The following is a 24,900-nucleotide window of genomic DNA, read 5'->3' on the forward strand; positions in this document are numbered from 1 at the left end:
ATAGCAAAAAGATCTTAATCAAATATCCCTTCTGCAAACCAGGCCGATGTGGGTATTTTGTTATTGATCATGGAAAGCAAAGCCTTGTCTATCATTTTGGCCTGTTTATGTGTGGAGGACCCCCCATGCTGGGGCAGCAGCCATATTTTTAGCAGAAAGGGTACTGGCCTCAGAGTCAGGGGCCTGGGGAAGGGGACTCAATACTAATCCCACCTCAACCATTACCTAACCCTGAATGAGCCCCTGTACTTTGGGAACCTTGGTTTTTTTCATCTAAAATGGATTAAACTCTATGATCTCTGAAGACACTTGTTCCCCCAATTCTATGGTAAAATAAAGCCACAGCTTTGATACTGATATAGACAGACAAGCCTCAAGCAGCCTTACATTTTGTTTAATCAGGGCTCCACAATCTTTTTCTGTAAAGGACCAGGTGGGGAATATATTGGACTTCACGGATCATATTCTCTCTGTCAGTTGCATAGTTATTCAACTCCAAGGTAGCAGGAAAGCAGCCACAGACGGTACCTTAGCGACAGTACAGGACACAGTCCTGACTGACAAACACAGTCAACAGGCAACCTGCAAAATTTGGCCAGCAGCCTCCTGATTGAGATGGCGGCTGTAATAGAGTCGGGGGTACGTAGTGAGGAACCTAACTGGCATGGGGAGCTACATGCACCTGCTTCAGGCCCACCTTGGGAAGGCCACCAGAGCCTCTCAGCCCATACCACGTCTAAGGACCAAAGAACAGACCTGAGTGTCTCTCCCACAGGGATGAAAGAGTTAAGGAGACAGGGGCAGACACAGTTGTTTCTTTCTAGGGAAACTATTCGGACTTGGGAATTTGCTCTGCCACACAGCTGGAACTCATTACTGCTGAAGTTTTTTAAGTTAAAAAGTTTTATTTAGGCCCCTGCAAAGGTTTTCTTAGGCCAAGAGTGAAACCCTGTGCTCACACTGCAAGCTCTCCCCAGCCAAGTGCTTCAGTCGGCCCTCCCATCATTCTCTTGCGTTCCTTGCCTTCCTGCTGACCCTGCCACCTTGCCTCGTCGCTCTTTCTTTCTTCTAGGCTCCTTCATCACCTACCGGTCCACACGGATCCTCTCTGGCAAGCAGGACTTGCCTGTTTCAGCAATATGGAAAATTGCATAGCTGAACAATAGTAACATTCACCTTCTTGTTAGCTCGGATCCAAAAATGCTAAAGTTTCGGTGGCCTCTAGGATCTCTCACCCAGAGCCTCGGGTACAGACACAAAGGGCGGGGTCCACAGACCATCGGAAGGCAGATCAACACACACTGAAAATCGAGTGAAGAAAATAGACTCTTCTCTCTTCATTAAGGTTGATTCAGACAAAGAAGGCAAAGCGGTGATTTGCCTGGTGTGAGTGGTAAACCTTAGTTAACGAAAACCCAATAAGCAATAGCCCTTAGTTAACTGAACACCTTTTTTCTTCTTGTTTCTTTACTTTTAGGCTAAAGAAGTAAGGATAAGAAGGCAGCTGGTGTCAGGGCTTGATAAATGGGATGTTTACAGTTGACTTCCTTGTGTCATTGTTTCTGGAATCCTCTATACAGCCCAGAGTAGCGACAGTGAACACAACTGGTGATAAATAATTCAGGTTCACGGTAACCCCTTTTAGCGCTGTAGGTTCAGAATCACTGCAATTCAACTGCACTCCCCCTCCTGTGGATCATCAAAGGCCGGTACCCCCAGACTCCTGATAGGATCGTCTGTAAGTCTGGACAGAGGGTTTCTCTGATGAAGCCCTTAATTCATCAGAAACCTTGTAAGAGGAGCAGCTCTTTTCCCAAGCACTGTGTTAAAGATCTACTAACTTCAGGTAACCGTGAGTAACCCCGGTCAGGTCAGTCAACATTTTGGAAGTTGGGTAGCGGAACTGACTGTGGCTGGAGTAGAAAGAGGACACAGAGGGGAGCCTGGGTGGCTCAGTCAGTTGGGCGTGGGACTTCAGCTGAGGTCATGGTCTCCCAGCTTGTGCGTTTGGGCCCCGCATCGGGCTCTGTGCTGACAGCTCAGAGCCTGGAGCCTGCTTCGCATTCTGGGTCTCCCTCTCTCTCTCTCTCTGCCCCTCCCGTGCTTCTGTTCTCTCTCTTTCTCTCTCAAAAATAAATAAATAAACTAAAAAAAAAAAAAAGAAAGAAAGAAAAAAAGAAAAGAAATAGGATACAGAGGTTTGAGACGCAAAGATTTGGGTCCGAATCCTCACCAAATAAATTCAGCATTTAGTATGTAAATTTGGAGTAGCCAAACAAAATATTCTGGAGTTGAAATAGGAGATCATAATAGCAGTCATATTAGAGAAGACTAATGTTTGCTGAATCCTTACAATGTGCTAAGTGCTTTCCAAGCATTATGTGAGGCAGATATAGCTGCTCCCATTTTACAGGCCAGAAAACTGAGGTGCAGAGGTAGAATGGCTTTCTCAGTGACGCTGGGCTACCTCACAGCTGAACCAGGATGTGGGCCGAGGGCTGGCTAGTTGAAATGCCCAGGAGGAAGGGCACCTAAATTGTACTTGCAACTTGCATTCTAGTGGAGGGTCCGCCTGTGGTCGGGTAAACAATGTAGCCAGGTGCCAGGGCAACTGCGGTGAGTGAGACAGGTCCCTCCACGCCTGGAGCTTCCTTGCTTATGGAGCGACAAGCGACAAACACAAAACACCCACCTGAATACGAGAGCTGTAGAGAGCTGTGTGTGCAATGCAGAAATGAAAATACAGTTAAAGAATAACTGGGGGAAGGGACTTGAACTTCAAGCTCTTCGAGTATGGTCTCTCTGAGGAGGGATATTTAGAGCGAGACATTTATTAGGAGCCAGCCAGACGAAGATGTGGTGAGCTGGAAGTCAGGGAGCAGGGGCACTCGGCAAGTCCCAGTGATGCCAGAGCCCAGGGGCGGAGCACGTACATAACAGCCTTGGGGCCCCAGGGCCTCAAGGCCTGCAGAGGAGAGGTGGCATTTACTTGGGCTATGTCTTAGAGGGTGCATTAAGTTCACCAGGAAGAGGCCCTGAGGGACAGAGAGAGGGAGAGAGAATCCCAAGCAGGCTCAGCACTGTCAACACAGAGCCCAACGTGGGGCTTGAACTCATGAACTGTGAGATCGTGACCTGAGCTGAAGTCCATGCCCAACTGACTAAGCCACCCAGGCACCCTTCTACATCCTCTTTCTACTCCAGCCACAGGTAGCTCTGCTACCCAACTTCCAAAAGGGTGGCTGACCTGACCAGGGTTACCCACGGTTACCTAAAGTTAGCACATCTTTAATACAGTGCTTGGGAAAACAACTGCTGCTTTTAGAAGGTTTCTGATGAGCCCGATGCGGGGCTTGAACTCATGAACTGTGAGATCATGACCTGAGCAGAAGTCAAGAGTCCAATGCTTGACTGACTGAGCCACCGGGGGGGGGGGGGGGGAGGAAGGGGCACCCCAAAGCCCTTTTTGATAATGGACAACTGTCTGGAGCATTTTGTGGTGTTTGGGGTGGGGGTTGGGAGAAGGTCATGAGAAGCTAGACAAGAAAGCAGAGGCCAGAGGCAAGGTAACTAAATGACCCTCCTTCCAAACCATCCTGTGTGTCCCAGCACAGGCCTGCTGCAGCCGGGGAGGCCATTCTGCACATGGCTGTGTCTTATCCAACATCCTTGGAGGCTCATGACGGGACTCAACCCCGTGTCCTGAGGCGTTGAAGAGTCCACGGTTCTCCCCTCTGTGAGGTCTTTTAGAAATCACTTTCAATGCCCTCCTTCTGCAGAAGTGAGGACTGAAGCTCAGAGAGGTGAAGCAACTCACCCAAGATCACACGCCCAGCACCCGGTCTCCCCCAACACTGCCCACGTCAGCCCTCATATTCCTTCAAGCTGCTTATTATCCAAACCACAGGTTCATTGTCTAAAGCAGTTGTTCCGAATTTGTTTCCTGCCAAAGCACACATGGTGGGTGTCACTTGCGTTTCTGACAGATGCCCTGAGATGTGCCAAGATCAAAACTGTGAAATAGATGAGCTCCATTGTGGGGCATGTATAATGTGTGTGCAATTCACGGCCGAGACCCAGACACCACCCCTTCCACACTCCAGAAAGCACATTGCTATGCAAATGAGCGAGAGGGAGGCTATTACAAAAGCGGCCAATTTTGAAAATCATTAATGTGTTTTTTCTTTGCATTCTAATTGCAGCATTCCTAATTTCTCCCCTCTGCAGATGGATCTGCTGAGCCATGTACAGAAAAGCAAGAGTATAAAGCACATTATTATTTTCAAAATATTACGCGACTTCACTCCCTCATTGGTAAACCTTGGCATACTCATAGATAATTTTTACTTACGTGTAGGGGCCACCTTCTTCAAGTTGGTTGGGCTCAGCTCTGTTTTGAAAATCTGTTTTTCTCTCCATCCTCCAAGCTCTCCAATGCTGCCTTGGTAAACCCTGGTGTTGATGATATCTTACCTCCTACCACTAGGGGTCACTCCTCAAACCCTGAAGAGGTTTGGCTCTCCCCTTGGCGTTGACCCCATGACTCCCCCAAGTTGCTCATCACTGGAGCAGATAGAGTATACCTAGCGGAACTAAACCATAGCGGGTCCAATAGTATTGGGAGTGAGTAGCTTGTTTGTTGTAGCAAGTATGGGCTGATAATTCAACCCAATTGTCCATCACGTTCCCTTCCCAACCTCCTTGAATGATCCAGGCTCCTGCTCGCCTGGCTTGAGAGAGGAAGTGGTACTAGACGACTAGCCTTTGCAAGATCCATGTGACTCTCACTCTGCCTCCCAGGGATTTCTTAAACAGGTCCTGGTGTTCATATTACTATCTGCATTCTTTCTGACCTTGTTATGGAGTCCCATCCTTTTCTCCAGTGTCTCAGAAGTCCCAGGCCAGTGACTTAGTGGTCTGAGCTCAGGTGGAATTGGAATCGTTTCTTTGCTTGTTTGTGGAATAAAAATTAGCCTTTTAGGGTTTTTTCAGAATTGAAGGAAGAGCTTCATGATAACTTATCTTGTTCCTTCCATCTGCTGATTATTCTACATCTGTCTCTGACCTTGGCATGACATGCCTCCCTAAGTTTAGTTTTTTAATCTTCCTAAAATGTAGACATAAGGTGTCCACAGGCCCTTGAAACCCTAGTTCATTTCAGCACTACCCCCCCTCATGGAGCTGGCCATAATTTACTCATCCAACAACTCAAATGTGTAAGGATAATGCACTTTTATTTCTTTATCTGTAACTAATTCCAGCCTATTTCTGATAGCAGGGGGTGGGGTGGGGGTGGATAAGTTTCCGTCCTAGCTACTTGAAACTTTAATAACATCTGTTTACTAAAATAGTCCCTTTAGATAGTGCTCAGTGTCTCAGAGTTTTTGGTTTTCTGATCATCTCTCTGATTCTTCTGCAAGAGGAATCTGGGTGTACAGAGGGCAAAGGGTGGCTCATATGACCTTGTGCAGTAGGGGGAAAGCTGGCTTCTAATGCGAAGTATTCTTTGACCTGGGCAGTGCTCTTAGGGAGGGTCATTCATTCTCCTCTTTGCTAACTTGGCTTCTTCTTATTTCCCGGTATAAAGGCCCACCTTTATCTCTTGCAGGGTCCTTTCACTCACCAGCCATGGAAAGGACCCCACCACAGTCCTCTTGGCTCTCAATGCCATATTTACCCCAAATGGGAACATAAGGTAGCCTAAAAAAAATTTCAACTCAAGGCCACCTTCAGCCTGACCACACTGTCTCTCAAGCCTATTTTGTTGCAGCTATGTCTCAGGATGCCATGGGAATGCCTGTGATTTGACACCTTCCCAGAGCCTCAAAAGGGGAGTGAAAGATCAGAGATCTCCTCTTTCTTCAGGGTTATCTCCACCTTCCTAATGTACCTTCCCTTTTCCAAGCCAAAGTTAGGGGGAAGAGAATATCAGGGCACATAGTCTATCTGCTTTGCTTTCTGTCTCTACTTTCTTTTTTTTCCTGAGATTGGTGCCTCGGTGTATTGGGAGAGATATATGACTTTTATTTGGACCTTTTTATCATACTCTATTACTATGAATTCCAAGTTCTATAACATATAGAAGAGGCATATTCACCACCCTTCAGGTGATATCTCAGGGCTGAGTCTTCTGGGAACGGCCCATGCTAAAAGGGAGACAGAAGGACTGGAAAGCCTTCTGAACAAAAACTCCAATACCACACCCTCTTTCTTGCTTTGAAATCTTATTTTTAATGAACGTTAACTGCCAACTCCTTTGTGACATCCCCATTTCCCCATCAAATGAATGACCAGTCAAGCAGGGTGAGGGTCAAGACCGTAGAAGAAAAAGACAGTAAAGTACATTAGATTTTAAAAAAATATTATCTCCATCTTGCTATGATAGAGATGATCTTGTATCCCACTTTTAGTATCTTAGCTGTTATGAGTAACAAACCATTTGTTAACCGATAGTATCTATCAGTGTGATTATGTCATGCTAGGGAAATGTGTCTAGCTAATTTGTCGCCTAGCCTCATAAAACCTCATAGGCCTCCCAGTTATCTCAAGACATGATGCAAAGCTTTCAATAATAAATTGTACCTCTTAACTTCCTAAGATGCATAAGGAGTTGGCAAGTGCCTGCTTTCTCTGAATCATCATTTTGAGCCATAATTGCTACTCTATCCATCGCACTCAACACAGCAAGTACAGAAGACCGGGTTGAGAGATATGGATATTCTCTGTAAGTGTCCTTTCTCTTTTATGGAATTGTTTGTGTCACTTGGTTTCCCTATCACTTCATTTTTTAAATGTAGGATAAAAAGTGTCTGTCCAACTGAAATGTTTTTTGGCTTTGGTTCTAGTTCATCAAGATGTTTCTGTAATTCAGATATAAGCAATCTTCGTGTTCCAAAATTTGAGGCAAACCTCCTGCACTCTTCTTATGAAAGCTGGTCTGGACTGTTGCTCAAAATCTGCCAGCCATAGAATAAGCCTGCTTTAAAACTGTTGAAAGTCCCAGGGCCAGCTCCAGAAAATGTTGGGCAGAAAGCCCCATCGTCATCTTTGAGTCTCAATATTCTCATAATTTTAGCTTTCATAATATTGGCACTGGCAAAAGGTCCCCCATTCTGATGATAATCTCAGGGTTTTTTGCTTCTCTCTGGTTATCATGGCTCAAGAGGGTAGCTCGAGGAAGAAGGGAGCTTAGCAGTCCTGCCTATAAATTTGATTTGACACAACTCCATTAAAGAGACACTTCAAGCGTCTGGGTTTCCAAAGCACATTTTCTGTTCAAACAGCACTTTCCGCCATGTCTTCAGGCAATCTGATGGTTGGAGAATAGATATGAACTCATTAGCCGTCTGGGGCTGTGCTGAATTCTTCCTTTTCATAAATGTTCCTTGGCTACAAGTGAAGAACACCACTGGGCCAGGCCAGGCCTATGAGAACTAATTTTAAGCCGACAGACTTCCTGCATTCTAAAAATACCTGAGATTTTGGCTGTCTGTAGGAAATGGATATTTCCTTTCAAGACCATCAAACTTGGGATGGATACTCTTTTTCTTGACAGCTACCTAATTTGAGCCACAGGGATAGTATACACATTCACTCGGATGAATACAATATTCTATTTCTGTAATGCGCACAGACATGATCTATAATCCAATCGGGAGTATATTTTTATTACCTATTTCCTTTTATAAATATTGGAATCATTCAGCAAATAGTTTTCGAAGTCAACTCTATGCCAGCACTGATTCCAAGCCAGTTTCTCAAACTTTTTGGTCTCAGGATCCCCCTTACACACTTAAAAATTATTGAGGACCCCAAAGAGCTTTTGTTTATGTGAGTTATATCTATCAATATTTATCAATGTACAAGTTAAAACCAAAAAATGTTTAAAAATTGATCAGTTGACTTTAACAATGATAAATTGATTATATGTTAATGCAAATGATATTTATAAATACCATATTATGCCTTTGTTTTTCAAAACCACAAAAAGTAGTTAGAAAGGTGACATTGTTTTGCATTTTTAAAAATTTCTTTAGGGGCGCCTGAGTGGCTTGCTTAGTCGGTTGAACATCTGACTCTTGATTTCGGCTCAGGTCATGATCTCACAGTGCATGAGATCAAAACCCACATCAGGCTCTGTGCTGACAGCACGGAGACTACTTGGGATTCTCTCTCTCCCTCTCTCTTTCCCCCTGCCCCTACTCATGTGCACTTGCATGCACACTTTCTCTCTAAATAAATAAATAAACATTAAAAAAAAAACAAATTTCTTCATTTTCTGGCTTCATCTGATAACTGCATTCAATCTGATGATACATGTTTTGGTTAAAGTATATAAAGGAAATCTGTTTCTCATATAGTTATGTAAGTTGGGAAAGGGAAAGTATTTTAATACCCTTTTTAGATCATTATAGATAATCTTCTTTGATGCTAAAATAAACTCAATTCATGGTATGTTTTTAAAACTTAGTTGCAATGAAGAGTTTAAAACCATAGCAATTAACTTTTCATACTCTATTACATTAAAATCCATTGGTCTGGGGGGCCTGGGTGGCTCAGTAGGTTGAGCATCTGACTCTTGGCTTCCACCCAGGTTGTGATCTCACGGCTCACATCGGGCTCCACACTGGCATCTCGGAGCATGTTTGGGATTCTCTCTCTCTGCCTCTACCCCACTCACATGGTCTCTGTCTCTCCCTCTCAAAAAAAAAAAAAAAATTAAATTAAAAATTAAAAAAAAAATCCATTGTTCTATCTCAGTACTTGGAATTGATCTTTTAACCATGCATAATTTTGTAACTTTATGCATTCTTCACTTGGAAAATGATAGTTCACTGAGTTATTCAGATAGTCTAAAAGTTGACGCATTACAAAAGGTTATATGTACTATATTTTAAAAATACGTATTTGTTAATATCACTATCGGTTTCATCAGTAAAGTTTTTAAGTCTCCAGAAGCTGTCAGAATGATAGTGGTAGATGCCATTTTCCAAAATTCTCATTTTCACTTGAAAATTTTAATTTTATCATCAGCAAGTATACTGTCAGTTATTTTCCTCAAAGTGGCATTTTCATTCATTTTTGAGATAATATCTACCATTTACCCAAATGTAATAACCATAGTTTAACTATTGGTTGTTCTTTCAAGTAATAATGGGGTTCCATGAAAAATAGAGCCAGTGAAGCTTATAACCACACAATCACACAAAAAGGCTTTTCCTCAAGATAGTCATTATGCTTTGTTATTGAGGGAGTATGCCTTACCGGTGCTTTCCTTTAATCACATGGAATTTAATTTTTTTAAAGTTTATTTATTTATTTTGAGAGAGAGAGAGAGAGAGAGCATGAGCAGGGGAGGGGCAGAGAGAGGGGGAGAGAGAAAATCCCAAGCAGTCTCCCCAACAGCAGCGAGGAGCCCGACGGGGCTCTCGAACCCACAAACCATGAGATCACGACCTGAGCTGAAACCGACAGTGGCTGCTTAACCAACGAAGCCACCCGGGTGCCTCACGTGAGATGGAATATTAAAAGAATGTGTACTCCAGAATCACAAGTTTTAAACAATTTTTATTGCTTTATCAAGGACATTCTTTAATGCAGCTGCCTTTTTTTCCCCCTTTCCTGTGAGGACATTACAGAGAAGGAATGACTGTCTGTGAGGCTTAATGGCCACTGCATGATTTGTGCTAAGAAACCAGCAGTTTTACCTACCATTGTTTTCCCACAATCCCTGCAAAATGTCAACACACTAAAAAAAAGACATTTAATGTCTTATTATTATGAAAATGATTTGATCAGGGGTTTCTGGATCACACTCTGAGAGCCACTATTCAAAAGCACTGAGAATACTCATAAAGGCCCTTCTTTCATGGGGATTACTTTTTTATGGAGATCAGGCGCTAAGGGAGAAGACAATACACACAAAAAAGAATAAGATAATGTTAGAGTGGTAAGTGCTAATATGAATACGTAGCAGAGAGTGTGTTAAGGAAGAAAGACTAGAATAGGAAGGCTACCTTATGTGGCCAGGGAAGGCATCTTTGATATCCCCCTGGATCTGAGCCCTGAATGATGAGAAAGAGTCAGTCATGTAATAATTTGGAGGAAGACATTTCCAGATGGAGGGAAAAGGAGATGCAAAGCCCTAAGTTGGGATTGGCATCATGTTCAAAGAAGGCAAAGGAGGCCAGTGTGACTGGAGTTAGCAAATAAGGTGTCTAATGGCAGGAGATGTGGGTGCAGGGGTCACCATCCATTCATAGGTCCACATAGGTCCATAGCACAGCAGATCGCTGTGCTGATAGATCATGGAATGTGCATTCTGGTTCTGTTATTTGCTAGGAGGGTGACTTTAGTCAGGTTAGTTGGAGTCATTAGGTTTTGTTCCCCAGGCACCAGGTTGTGCGGTGGAGATTTGCATGCAGGAATTTAACTGGGGAAGCACTGAGCATCTATACCTAAGAGGGAGTGAGGACTGGGATGAAGTAAAAAGGGTATCGTGGCACAGTTTAAGAACAGTGAATCTGGGGTGGCCCTTTAGAGATGTTCTGAATGGAGGCAAGGGGGACACTTTGTACCCTTTTCTTGATAGGTCAGTAGATGGGGGCTATCTTGGGAGGGGGACATTGACTTTGTATGAGGCAGCTTTCTCTCCCGGGGAGGGGCTCAGCTATGATCCATTGGCAGCTTACAATGTTGGCTGATGAGGGGAGTCTTGGGACTAAGGGGAATGGGGGTAGCACACCCCATCCACTATACTTAGCCTCTCTGAGTTTTCACTTCTTTACAAACTGGAAGTAAAAGTCAGAATGGCTGAGTGACTCAAACATGATAATGTATAAGAAAAAACTTTATTGACTACATGGTTTTGCAAATGGGGGTTGTTCATATCATAGGGAATTTATCTGACTTTGGTGTTTCTGCTGTGAATGCATCCTTTGTGATATTTGAACCTATTTGTACAAATGTAGTAATATTTGTTTTAAATAGGAATTTATCTTCAGAATCCCTGGACTTTCTAGGACAACATTATTTTAGCAAGCTAGAAGGTGAGCTGTTCTGGAATCATTTCTGAATGTCAAAACATAAGTCATGTTTAGCTTTTTCCATACACACCCCTTCATATAGCCTTTCCTATGTGACTACAGATTATATTTATCACCTCCTGTTTTTCTCCTCTAGAGACTGCTGACAACTGGATCATGTTTCCTTGTTAGCAGATAATTACCTTGTTCTACAGGTAATTATTCTTTGTTTTTTATTCATTGTTGTCTTCCTGATAAACTTAGGAAAACTAGGCTAAGAATTTCTTAAGGGGAAAGAAAGGATGCCATGATGAACTAAGTCTAGGCGACAGCTGCTTGAGCAAAGCTTACTTAGTGTCGACCTTCTTGGGGCCTTTAATATGCTAATGCATTGTGATGTGTAAGTATGGGATATAGTATGAGGCATGAGAGCGTGGACAGTGCAAGACTGCATAGACCTAACGACTGAAATTCTGAAAAGCTGATTGTGACATATGTTGGTTAAAATTTAATAAAGTTATTATAAGGCTTCAATGCATCTCAAAGACCATCCTCTCATCTAGTTCAATCACTTACTGGCCCACCCTTATGTTATAGACGTACAAACAAAAGCACAACCAAGGGTTCAGTACAGTGAGGTTATATTGTTTCCAGGAAATAATTTCTGGAGAAACATTCTGTGTCTTCACCCGATCCCCATCCAGCATCCAGCCTATCACATTGCCAGGTCCATCATCACCTCTTGGTCCAGGCAAATCACGTTCCCATGTGGTTCCTCGGCCATGTGGAAGGACAACAATTTCGCTATCAACTTCTTATTTGGCTCCTCTCAGCACACCAAGCAGAAGTGTAGACTTTATTTCAATATGTAAGTTTTAAAAACAATTTTATTCCAATCAAGGCCTAATCAATTCTAGTTTCTTAAAATAACAACAACAACAACAACAACAACAACTTGGCTATTAGCAAGCCAGGACCTAGTCACAAGGCTTAGACATGATGTAGACAGGGCCTGCAATTAAGACCTTCTTATTGAATAGTGGGTGAGGGGAATAAATGGAATTTCAAGGGGAAGTGAAGCAAATGTGAAGCAAAAGCAGGTGTCATTTGACTTCAGGCTATTGGAAAGGCAAGCATAGATGGCTGTGTTAACTCTTGTTCCTCTCTTTTGCTCACCAGAATACAAGACTTGATTATCTTAGACCATTTAATGCTGATTTTAAAATTCAGCAATATGATGGGGTATCTGGGTGGCTCAGTCGGTTGAGCGTCTGACTCTTGATCTCAGATCAGGTCATCATCTCAGAGTTCATGAGTTCAAACCCTGTGTTGGGCTCTTCACTGGCAGCATGGAGGAGCTTGTTTGGGTCCTCTCTCTCTCTCTCTCTCTGTCCCTTCTCTGCTTGGACTCTCTCTCAAAAATAAACTTTAAAGAATAGAATAGAATAGAATAGAATGAAATGAAATGAAACCAAATAAAATAAAATTTAGCAATAAGAAGTGTACATTGCTCATTGTCTCACATGTAAGGAGATAGGATGAGAGATATAGGATTTTTTTTTGTTTCATGACTTTTAAAATTAGTCATGGATGCACTGCCCTTTTATGAGATGACATGGTAGAAAGAATACCAGACTAGGAGACAGAGACCGAAGTTGAGGTCTTGGTGTTGTCATGGATTGACTGATATGGTCTCTTGGTCAAGTCACTTCCTTGTTTCTGGATCTCAATTTCCTCCTGACCCCCAGCTGGAGGCTCAACTGGATGAGGTGACTTCCAGCTCCAACATTCCAAGTTTCTTGATTCCATGTCATTCTTCTTAAACATTGACCCACTCTCCCATTTCTTGTAAGATTAAGACTAAAGTTCTTCAACTGTTATTCAAGGCCTTCTAGCTTCTGACTCTATCCCTCCTTTTCAGCCTCACCTTTCAGGCTAACCTATTCTTCCAATGACACACCTGTTTTCCTGCTCCCTATTCAGATCCAGTTTCCGTGTAAGCTAGCCCAACGTATCACCTCTACTCTGAATCCTCATTTTCTGAAAAAGATCTCTACCCCTTTAATGCTCATGGCTATTGTTGTTATCCTTGGCCTTACCCATTTACTATAGGGTGCTCTTAGTCTTTCATTCCCTCATAAGCATTTATCTCTGCAAATATGCAAATATACTGTAAGATTCATGAGAATTTTTTTTTAAATTCAGGACTTGGTAATGAAGACAACATAGTAGAAGTTTGTTAACATTTTTGATTGATTGATAATTTGATGATTTCCTGTTATTTTTAGCCATGGTGATGGATTAACTCACATTGGGCCAATGTGTCAACAGTGGATTCATTTATGAGTTAGGTTTTCTGGAATCAAGGGTGTGGCTATAACTATGGAATGATGACAAGCCACTAGTTCATGGGGACATCTTTAGATTCCTATTCTGGACAATTATGCTACATGTCCTTATTATATTGAAATGTTCTGTGCATTCTCATCACGTTCACCAAGGCTTCAGGAATATAATATCATTCATTCTTTACAATCATCCTCTGTGGTACAAAACTATTTTATTGGTTAAGAAGTCTTGTCAAAAATATATCTAAGTAGTTTGCCCTTGGTCACTCAGTGAGTATAGCACAGAATTGAAATTTGAATTAGGTATTTCTGAGTCTAGGGTCAACATTCTTACCTGGAGTAGTCAGGAAGAATACACAAGAAGAAAGCTTTATAAAGTCTTTTTTATCCCCAATAGGCTACAGAAATTGCACCTAGAATGTTATCATTTGTAGGATTTCCTTTTAGTATCAGCCTGGATTAGGCTAAAAGAGAGCTCTTTATCTCATCGGCCCGTTGAGGACAGAGAATGAGTTACACCATGGAAATGTATGACTCTACTTTGGAAGGCCTAAGAGAAGTTACGGTCAAATGCTGATAACTTTAGTCTCTAGGAATTGATGTGGAAGGGACTAGGTAGGACGATACCTGAAAGCTACCGATTTTAGAAGTATTACATATTATGCATTCTGGCAGGAGAAGTATAGTGATACCCTGCAGTTAAGTGATCAGGGCAAAGAAACATTAACGACCATCAGTGTGACCTTGGGCAAGTCACTTAACCTCTCTAAGCCTTACTTTCTTCATCTGTGAAATGAACATAGCAGAACCTGCTTCACAAGTTTTTTGAGAATTTTAAATAATATAATTCATTTATTGGACACATATTTGCTGAGGGCTTATAACGGACACACTTTAGATCACGGAGGCTCAACAGAGAACAAATTAGACAAAAATCCTTGCCCCCAGAGATAGTTTGTCCAGAAAAGACAAATGATAAATGAAACAGATGAGTGAAATTTATAGTATGTTAGACATTGATAAATGCTAGGGTGAAAAATTAAGGAAATGGAAGGTGGTTCTGGTAGGTTAGGAAGGTCAGAAAAGGTTCACTGAGAAGATTGTATTGAAACAAATCAAGCACAACTCATATAGTTAGGCAATGAGAAAGTGACAATGGGGACCTAGAGGCAGGAATGTGCCCAAGAAAGAGCAAGGAGACCAGTGTGGTTAAGCAAAGAAGATGAAAGAAAAGAGCAGTGGGAGATGAGGTTAGAATCAATAAGGCCTTATAAGTTATCGTGAGGACTTTGCCTTTTAATTTACTCTGAGTGGTGTGTGAAGCCTTTGGAAGGTTCTGGACAGAGCAGTGACATGATCTGACTTAGGTCTGAACAGCATGACTTTGGCTGCTATGCTGAGAACAGACTGAGGGCATAAGAGGGGAAGAAGGGAATCATTAGGAGATTGTGGCAATAATTCCAGCCAGAGAAGGGGAAGGGCATCGTAACAGTCACTCCCATCGTATTGTCTGGACATCTTCTAAGTACACCTTAATTTCCATGTGTATCGGGGCACATTGGGCAGCTGTGGAGACAGACTTCCCTTGCTGTTGGGTTGGGGACAGATATGGAACCCCCAATGCCAATCCCCAGAGGCTAAAGAAAGTTCTCTGAGCTTTCCATCCCACCATCCCAACAAGTTGGTTCGTGGTTTCAGAGACATCCATCTAAAGCAGGAAAGATTCACTTACTGGGCGGAGGGACCACACCCAGAAGGATGCTGACCTAAGTCTTTCATTAAGGCTGCCTGAGGGCGTTCTGTTTGTTCTAGCAACCAAGCAGATCACGTTATAAATCAAATAAGATTTCAGGTTCTCTGAGACTCCAGGCTGGCACTGGCATCATTGATGTGGTACCTCCTGGGAAGTCTCACCCTGATCTCTCTGCGGAGCGTAGTTACTGGATCACAGAAGAAAACAATGTGTGCAAGACAGTTTCCACTGTAAGGAAATTCTCCCTAGTTATGTATACTTGGCTTCTCTGCTATTTAGAAGCAGGTGGAGAGTTGTTTTAATAAAATTATTATTAAAAAATGTTTTAGATTACCTTAAACAAGCATTGGTAGATGACTGGCTCTCTCCCACACTGACCAGCCATCTGGTCTGACCAACTCGTTCCATGCTTTCAGCTGGACATACCTTGCATGAGATCTTTGACATGGCAGCTATATTGTTGGCTTTGCCAACCATGACAGAAAAGTCAGGCGAGTTTATCCTGTGTTCCCGTTGCTGAAGCACTTCATTTAAGGATTTGGTGAGCAATGCAGCCTGCCCCAGGTTATCCCAGACCTAGCAACCCACAACCATGCAAAAACACAGAGGCTCCCCCAGAGGCCTTCTGCAACGGTTCCATGGCCAAGTGCATTTTTGGCACCCAGAAACACAGCCTTCTACTGGAAAAGTTTGCTTGCTACCCACCCTCTAAGAGCTATGAAATAGGGCCAAGGTTGCAGAGAGGCTGTACCCATTGAAAAGCAGCCATCTCAACTCTCTCCCAAAGGGGTGAATGAATATCCAGTAACTGAAGTCCATATGGCACAGCCAGTAGCTTGTCTTTCCTTTGGGAGCCATCAGTCTCCTACGTCGCTTTGAAATGGTTCCCATGTTGATTGGCCCTCTGTAGCCTCTGTAGGATGGGATGAAGAATGCAACCCTGTTTCTAGGACAGCAACTCTTAAGGGAAAAGAGCTGGATTGCAGATGTGTCCACGAATGTGGTTGGAGGAGTCCCGGGGTTAGAGATGGCATTACTGGGTTACTCATCCAGTAGAAGCAAGACAGTGGCAGCTACAGCGGCCCCAGCTGCGGGATTGGGGGATCAAGTCAGAAAACACTTCTTTCTTCTTCCTATGGAATTGTGTCACAGTTAAAGACTGCAGATAAACTCACTTTAAATTTCGCTTTCTGGCTTAGCGCACCAGCCTTTAGAAGTATCGCTCTAATGTGCGAAACAAACATGCACCCCTCCTGATGTTGTCCTCTGCTCCTAGCTTCCACACAGAGACTCCGCACAAGGTGCACAAGGTCAGAGTACGCCACATATTCACTTCTTTTTTTTTTTTTAAATGTTTTAAATGTTTGTTTATTTTTGAGAGAGAAAGAGAGAGAGAGAGAGAGAGAGAGCGAGCAGGGGAGAGGGTGAGAGACAGAGGAAGACACACAACCCAAAGCAGTCTCCAGGCTCTGAGTTGTCAGCACACAGCTCAATGTGGGGCTTGAACCGCAAGCAACGAGATCATGACCTGAGCCCAAGTCAGAGGCTTAACTGGCTGAGCCACCCAGGCACCCCTCCTCATCCTCACTTCTATATGAGCCTCTCTTCTGTGCAGATTTTCTGAGTAAGGGCTTCAATGTTTCCGTATCAAGCTGCTTAGCATAGGATTTAATATTTTTCAAGGTAGCTGTTACATATTAGCTTTGCCAATGCAGAAACTTTATCAGGCAAACCTGAGAGCAGACATGCCCAGTCTCCAAACCCAATTTCCATTCTGAGCCTACCATCTTAGAACAGAAATGGATCGTGCTTTGATGTCAGACAGACCCCTCTCTGAATCTCAGTTTCTCCACCTACTGTATAGGCTACTTTGATGGTTTTATAACCTTTCAGAAACCCTTCCCCTGTATCTTAAGGACAGTAATGACTTAAGTTGATTGTATTTTAATTAATTAAATAATTAATTAAAAAAATATTTATTTTTGAGAGAGAGAAGGCACATGCAGGGGAGGGACAGAGAGAGGGAGGAAGGCACAGGATCCGAAGTGAGCTTTGCACTGACAGCAGAGAGCCCAATGCAGGGCTCGAACTAACAAACCATGAGATCACGACCTGAGCCGAAGCTGGGCCCTTCAAGGCTTAACCAACAGAGCCACCCAGTCACCCCATGAGTCGATTATATTTCAAATGCTCAATTTATGTCAAGAGGTTGGTTGAGTGAGTGAGTAGCCAGGTACTCAATAAACCTTATTTGTAACATCCAGGGATGAATGGTCTTTAAAAAACTCTTTAATAATCTTAAAAAAATCAAAGTACATATGGAGCAGTATTTAAGTATGTCTGAGTCATTACCAGAGGATTATATACGTCGTTACTAAATAATGAGAAGTCTAATAATGAAAAAACACGGATTCAGTTATAGAACTCAGTACTCAAAGTAAGATGATTGATGGATTAATATCAACCTAGAAGTAAGTTCCTAGGTCCACATGCCTGTCAATGATTTGGATGAAGATACAGAATGCATGTTTATCAAATCTGTAGATAGCTAGAGGCCAGGAGAGAGAACCAACAGAATCAGAACCAACATATACCTTTACCGGTTAAATTGATAGGTCAAGATAAGATACAGTAAGGACCAATGCAAGCTCTTGTACTTGCTTCCAAAGGAATGAAAAGGTCCATCCATGTTCTTGCAAGTAGCAGGATCTCCTTTCTCATGGCTGAATGATCTTCCATTGTGTAGACATACACCACATCTTCTTTAACCATTCACGCATTCGTGGGCACTTCAGTTATTCCCATAGTTCGGTTGTTGTGAATAATGCTGCAAAGAACATGAAGTGCAGATTCTGTCTTCAGGATTCTGATTTTATTTCCTTTGGATAATATATGCCAAGTGGAATTGCTGCATCATACGGTAGTTCTATTTTTCATTTTTACGGGAACCTCCGTGCTATCTTCTATGGGAGCCATACACCAACAGTGCGCAAGGCCTCCTTTTCTCCCCGTACCTTCATCAGCACTTGCTATGTCTTGTCTTTTTGATGGGAGCCATTCTAAGAGGTGAGATGATATCTTGTTGCGGTTTTGACTTGCATTTCCTTGATGATACACCTATTAGTGTATTTATTGGCCATTTGTATGTCTTCTTTGGAGAAATGCCTATTTAGGCCTTGTGCCTATTTTAATTGGATTGTTTTGGGATTTTGCTATTGAGTTGTAGAAGTTCCTAACATATTTCAGGTATTAACTTCCTATCAGATGTATCGTTGGCAAATATCTTCTTCCTTCCCATAGGTTGCATTTGCATTTTATTGATTGTTTCTTTCGCTGTACTGAAGCTTTTCAATTTGATGTAGTCCCACGTGTTTATTTTTGCTTTTGTGGCTTGGGCTTTTGGTGTCATGGCAAAGGGCTTTACCCCTGTGTTTTCTTTTAGGAGTTTTATGGTTTCAGGTGTTATGTTTAAGTCTGTAATGCATTTTAAGTTAATTTTTGTGAGTGGTGTAATATAGGGACCCAATTTCATTCTTCTGCATGTGAATATCCATTCTTCCTAGTGCCATTTACTGAAGAGACTATGCTTTTTCACTTAGTGTTCTTGGCCGTCTTATCAAATATTAGTTGATAGTATATGTAAGAGTTTTCTTCGAGGCTCTCAATTCTGTTCCATTGGTCTACATGTTTATTTTTATGCCAATACCATACTGTTTTGATTGCGATAGATTTTTGGTTTAGTTTGAAATCAAGAAGTGTGATTCCTCAAGCTTTGATCTTCTTTCTCAGGATTGCACTGGCTATTCATGGGCTTTTGTGGTTCCACACAAGTTTTAGAATTACTTTTCTATTTCTGTGAAAAATGCCATTGGGATTTTTATAGAGATTACATTAAATCTCTAGATGGTTTTGGGTAATTTAGACTTTTTAACAATATTTATTCTTGAAATCCTGGAACACAAAATATTTTAATTGATTTATATCTTCTTCCATTTGGCACTAAACTAGGTAAAATAAATCAGAAAGAGAAAGACAACATATGACATCACTGTGTGATATCACTTACATGTGGAATCTGAAAAAGCTGAAATTGTAGAAACAGAGAATGAAATAGTGGTTTGCCAGGGGCTGGGAGGATGAGGGAAATGGGGAGATGACAGTCAAAGGAAACAAACTTCCAATTATAAGATGAATAAGTTCTGGAGATCTAACATGCAGCATGGGGATTGTAGTTAACAATATTGAATTATGTTGTTCAAAGTGTTAAGAGAGTAGACCTTAAACCACAAAAAGAAATGATAATTATGTGAGGTGATGAAGATGTCAGCTTTTGCAGTAAGTGTATCAAATCAAAATATTGTACACCACAAACTTACACAACATTATATGTCAATTATATCAAGATGTTATAACACTGACATGGATAAAATAAGGCTTAGAGATGTTAAGGAGCAGTGAAGTCTTTAGAAATACATACAGTAGTTTGCTAAAAAAGCTAATGAAAATACAGATTGTATTGATAAAATCAACCATAAGTAATGAGAGAATTTTATGAGACTGGCCTTCCCAAACCTAAATAGGCATATAGACAAACTGAAGGCAAATAACCAAGGTAGTAAATTAATTTTACATAATGCTGGGGATATTTGTTCTAATGAAACCTCTGGTAGTTATTTTCAAATACTGTATAGTCCTCCACTAATCCATAGTTTTGCTTTTCATGGTTTCAGTTACACATGGCCAGCCAGGGTCCAGAAGCAGATTGTCCTTCCGACATATTCTCAGAAGGTCGATAGCCCAAAATAAGTCACAATACCTACATCATTCACTTCATTTCATCTCATCACATAGGCATTTCATCATCTCACATCATTATAAGAAGAAGGGTGAATACAGTACAGTGAGATACAGTAAAACCTTGGTTTGCGAGTATAATTCATTCTGGAAACATGCTTGTAATCCAAAGCACTTGTATATTAAAGCTAATTTCAAGAACCATTGGGTTTAGTGGTATCTGCTGTTTCAGGCATCCACTGGGGGTCTTGGAATGTATCCCCCATGGATAAAGAGGGGACTACTGTATAGAGAAGGGACACGTATGGTGTTTCCCAAAATGAGATATCCATACACCATTAACACATTAATAATACACTAATACAGATAATACATGTAATTAATAAAATGCTGATAATATAATTAATATTTATTAGAGAAATACAGAATGAACATATCAAACCTATGATTTCACAGATGTTATTGCTTAATTTTTTTATAAAAAATTTTTAATGTTTTGTTTTTGAGAGAGAGAGAGAGAGAGAGGGAGAGAAAGACAGAACGTGAGTGGGGGAGGGGCAGAGAGAGAGGGAGACACAGAATGTGAAGAAGGCTCCAGGCTCCGAGCTGTCAGCACAGAGCCCAACGCAGGGCTCAAACTCACAAACTGCGAGACCATGACCTGGGCCGAAGTCGGACACTTAACCCACTGATTCACCCAGCACCCCTCGTTGCTTAATTTTTGAGATTAAAACAGGTGTTTAAGTTACAATGAGTTGAAAGAATAATTATTAAGTGTATAATTGTTTTAGTGCGTGGTATGACAAGGAGTGTGAGAACAATATGGAAACACTAATCATGTGAATAGCACATCAGATTTCTGGGTGACCCCAAAATTAAAACCAACGAGTAGAAGCCACCTGGAGCAGGTCTCAGCTCAACGTACGGCAGACTTTCCAGCCCCAGGGGTGTGAGAACACAGGCCAGGGGGCAGTTGGTGGGGACGGATGCATCAAGCAAACGGTTGACTATGTGACTTTCAACCTCCTTTCGCCCCGTTATTGTGGCACTGAGGTCTGCATCCAGTCTCACTCATCACAGAGACTCCTGGCCTTTTGGTGTCAAGGAACATGTTGTATGTTTCACTTTATTGGGAAAATGTTGGAGGGAATCAAGACTGCATTATCAGAGCTGCCCTGGTTTCCTGTTAGGCTGGGGCTGGTAACGATTGCCTTCAGGGCCTTAATTTCAGCTGCCACGGTACCCACCTTCAGCTGCAACACATTAGGTAGAATGCACCATTCATCCATTCTCAGTTTAGTCTGAAAAAGAAGACCGTGTTCCCCAATAACAAAAATAGGATCTGAGGAAAGAATGAAATTTCCCCTTAAAGGGAAGGAAAAGGTGAATGTGTTCTCAGGCCACTGGTTCCTTTACTATCTGTTCTTATAGCTTTGAAGTCCTGGGAAAGTCGCTTAGTATCCTTGAACTTCATTTTTTCTCATATCTAAAATGAGAATATGATACTAAATGCTAAGAGGACAATGATTATAAAGTTTGTGGTATCATGTTTATCACATAACAGAAGCTCATTAATTCACACACATTATTGATTATTCCCCTTCTTTTCATCATTATTACTCCTTATGTAGCAAGCGGAATTTCAGTAATAATACTTCTAATTGATTCCTCCATTCATTAACTCATTCAGCAGACGTTTCTGAAGGTGCCTACGAAACCAGACATAATGCCAAGTAAGCACAGTGATATTCGCCATTCCAGAAACAGGAGGCCAAGCTTAACAGGTGGGCAGAGACCATATTGGTCTAGTTTATTACTATATTCTCTGTTCCTAGCAGGAACTCCAGCATATGTTGAGAATTCCATAAGTACTTGATTTAATGAATGAAGAAAAAAAAGTCATGAATCAATGAAATCAGCCAAAAAGAGAGTTATTGGTAGCATCGTTCTGCAGGCAGAGAAATAAAGTGTCATTGGCTTTGGTATTTACCAGTCACCGAGTAAAGGAGTGACTTAACCAACTAAACCACTTGTGGAATAGCTTAGCATCTCACCCTTCTATTTTCTTGGACAGCAAATGAGAATAAAACAATTCAAAATAAATGCAACATGATACAGTAGTAGTAATAACAACAACAATGAAAGCTAATATCTACAGAATGCTTACCATGAACTAGGCTTTGTTCTAGGCTCTCCATGCAACCACAGTGAGTACCCTATTGGATGTGCTTTAAAAGACAATGTATTTGCAACGTACTCTATCTTCATCTATCGAGGTCATCTTCAGAACAGAACTTGTGTCTTCCGCTCTTCACGTCTTCCTCCAGCTGTAGAAATTAAGGGCTCCTTGAGAGTACCCTCTTTGTTTTTTTCAGATCTGTGTTTCTGGTGCCATGTTATGCACATAGCAGTGTTCCATATGGCTTTGCTGAATAAATGAAAGGGTAACCTACCTGAAAAGGACATACTCAGTGGGGCCGAGTCGTGAGAAAATTTAAATTTTTTTTTTTTCAACGTTTATTTATTTTTGGGACAGAGAGAGACATAGCATGAACGGGGGAGGGGCAGAGAGAGAGGGAGACACAGAATCGGAAACAGGCTCCAGGCTCTGAGCCATCAGCCCAGAGCCCGACGCGGGGCTCGAACTCACGGACCGCGAGATCGTGACCTGGCTGAAGTCGGACGCCTAACCGACTGCGCCACCCAGGCGCCCCAGTCGTGAGAAAATTTAAAGAGGACACTTAAACTCAGCCTCAGTTGAACGGAGATAGATAGTATAACGTATTAGGAGAAGTGAGAAGCTTGTGTCATGCCTAAAGACTAAGATGGAGTGGGGATTGGGGAGAACTAGACGACCTCTCAGCCTCTTGTAGGATCTTCCAGTCCTTGGTGCCCTGGACTAGGTATTTGGTTTCAGTCGTCACCCTGTTCTTCTGCCCTTTCGTACCTTAGTCAGCTCTACCGGTTTGCTATTGAGTTCAATCTCTGAAAGTGAAGTGAAGCATCAAAGACTATGGGACAGGAATTCTTTCATCATATAGGAAGCTTAAGGCAAGAACCTTGTGGTTGTTCCTCTAGCATTGCCCAAAGTATGTTCCATGAACAGTTGTCCAAAGGGATGGCATGGATTTATAAGAAAACAAAACAGAAAAATGTTCAGTGGTCACACGCATCTGTGTGGGAAATGAGATTTCATCACTTGTATAACTTCCCAGAGCCTGTACGGTTTGAGCTTTTACTAAACACTTTGATTCTGTAGTGGGTGCTTGGGAGCATGGTGTGCAGAAAACTCCTTACTTAACCATGCATGGGTCCTCAGAGGGGCTGTATAAATGGATTATCACATGGGACTAGTGGGAACATTATATTCTATCGGAAACACCATAATAGACGTTTTTAGCTGTACGTTTTTAAGGCACTTGGATATTTATTAATTCATGGACCTTCTGCAGCTACAAGAACGTTGCTTCCCTTTTCTCTAGCCTTCCAGCTAGCTTTGGCAGGAACGCTCCAGGATTCCCACTGCTGTCCCTTTTTTCACACTAGAGGGCAGTGTTGAGCCTGTTTAGAATTTCCCGCTCTTGGGACGGAGCAAAAGTATGATGAAATTGCCCTTCCTTTTTACATAAATCAGGAGGACGAAGTACCCAGCAGCTGTTGCTCTTACTGTAAAAATCATTGTGATGGGCAGGATTTTGTTCAAAATCCCTAAATTCATAAGTTCTTGAAAACCACAGGCCAACTCTCCTCGGAAATACCTCCGTCTGTATTTCTGTGCCCTGGAGGATCAAGTCCTCATGGGGTTCTCTAGGGGTTTGTGAGTGGGTGCAAAATAATAACAGGGTATACAAAACTAAAAATAAATAAAGTAAAGATATTTCCTTATTTTGTTCTGTCTGGAGAATTACAAAGGTTGGAATGGAGTTAAAACATCCAATAGAGTTCTGTCACAGAGGTGCTTCTTAGTCTTCCTTTAACTTCTCATAAACACTTCGTGTTTCTCTAGCTGTCTCCAATGCCAGCCTTCCTGTCTTCTCAGTCTTCAAGACTCAGTTCAAACCCCACTCCTTCTTAATAATTTAAGACCCGAAGGAGTCACCCTCTCCGAACTGTTATGCTCAGCGGTGGATTAGTAAAGTCTTAGCATCATCTATTAAGCGTTTGCATTAATACTCTTTTTTTTTTTTCTATCCACTGTATTCTGAGGGCTTCAAGAATCAGGGCTGTATGTTACACTTGTCTCTATTCCCCAGTAAGGATTTAGAATCTTGACTGAAGGACACAGACATCTGTTGAGTTCCTACCACGTAGCGGGTCCTGAGCTAGGTCCTTTCACGTTTTCGCTCAGTTGAGCTGGACCACAACTAGCTGCAAAGGCTGTGCCCTTTCCACATAGTTGTGTTTGTAGACCACTCAGAGTACACTGAAATGACAGAACGCATAGAACCTTATGTCATAGTTTGCCTGCGAGGGTCCTGACTTACACCTGTTGTCTAGATGGAATTATTAATAGGGTCTTGTTTTGCTCTCCGAAGGGTCCCCAGTTGGTTTGTGCATGCTAGGACAAACAGCCTCTGCAGTCAGACCCTTCGGATTTGAATTCCGACTCTGCCACTCACTGTGTGGCTTTGAGCAAGTTACTGAACTTCTCTGGGCTGAAGAGCTGGCACGCGGCAAGCACGCAGCAGTGACAGTATCGCCAAACTGTGCCGGATCACGTGAGCCACCCCGGAAAGGCTCGGAGTGAGTGCCGCTGAAGTGACTCCGAACGAGAGAGAAGCGAAGGGCCGAGTGCTGCCCTGAAGGGAAAGAAAACATGTTAGGTAGTGAGTGGTTCTCTAAGTGCCGACCCTGAGCAGCAGCAAGGGCAGCATCACCCAGGATCCTGTCAAAGGTGCAGATTCCCAGGCCCTAGCTCAGATCTTCTGACTCAGAAACTTTGGGGGTTGGGCCAAGCAATCTGTGTTTTTTTTTTTTTGTT

This window comes from Puma concolor, chromosome B4, assembly GCF_028749965.1.
Source record: "Puma concolor isolate L17-30 chromosome B4, mPumCon1.1.hap2, whole genome shotgun sequence".
Lineage (NCBI taxonomy): Eukaryota > Metazoa > Chordata > Mammalia > Carnivora > Felidae > Puma > Puma concolor.